The sequence below is a fragment of the Primulina tabacum genome, chromosome 9 (genome assembly GCF_025594145.1).
Source record: "Primulina tabacum isolate GXHZ01 chromosome 9, ASM2559414v2, whole genome shotgun sequence".
Taxonomy (NCBI): Eukaryota; Viridiplantae; Streptophyta; class Magnoliopsida; order Lamiales; family Gesneriaceae; genus Primulina; species Primulina tabacum.
Window position 1 is genome coordinate 14,510,234 of NC_134558.1, and position 802 is coordinate 14,511,035.

An 802-nucleotide genomic window follows, 5' to 3' on the forward strand; every position below is an offset into this window, starting at 1 on the left:
ACTTTTTAATTGACCACTCTTTTTCATTTCTAATGACTCAATTTTTCTTGCTAAAGATGCAAGTTTAGCTTGAATATCTATATCATCTTTAAGATTATAGATACCACCCCCATTTGTTGAATTATTATTTTTAGTTGTTGGTGTTTCTATTGTGCCTATATTATCCCAATTTTGAGCATTTTTTGCTAATGAATCCAAATATTCCATAGCTTCATTTGGGTTTTTATCTTCAAAAGTTCCATTACACATGAATTCTATCATTTGCCTATCTTTAGGTATTAGACCTTCATAAAAGTGAGAAACTATTCTCCATGTTTCAAAACCATGATGTAGGCATGTATTAATTAATTCTTTATATCTATCCCAACATTGATAAAACATTTCTCCTTGTTTTTGAGAAAAAGTTGTAATTTGTCTTTTAAAAGAGTTTGTTCTATGGGAAGGGAAAAACTTTTTGAGAAATTGTTGTTGCATTTCTTCCCATGATCTTATTGAACTTGATCTTAAATTTTGTAGCCATGTTTTAGCTTTATCTTTTAAAGAAAAGGGAAAAGCTTTAATCGAACTATATCCATGCTACAATTTTGATCATTATAAGTATTACAAACTTCCTCAAATTCTCTTAGATGCAAATATGGATTTTCAGAATCTAAGCCATGAAAATTTGGTAAAAGTTGAATAATTTGAGGTTTGAAGTTGAAATTAGATGCATCAGGAGGGAAAACTAAACAAGATGGGACAATAGTTCTAATGGGGTTCATATGGTGCCTAAGTGTTCTTAATTGATCATGTTCTTGATTAT

General features: G+C 29.4%; 1 non-coding gene across 1 annotated transcript; it reads left to right on the forward strand.

Moving 5' to 3' along the window:
- Positions 1-319: 319 nt before the first annotated feature.
- Positions 320-430, forward strand: LOC142504688 (small nucleolar RNA R71). Its single transcript, XR_012804313.1, has one exon. It is a non-coding gene; the product is annotated as a small nucleolar RNA R71 (small nucleolar RNA).
- The last annotated feature ends 372 nt before the right edge of the window (positions 431-802 follow it).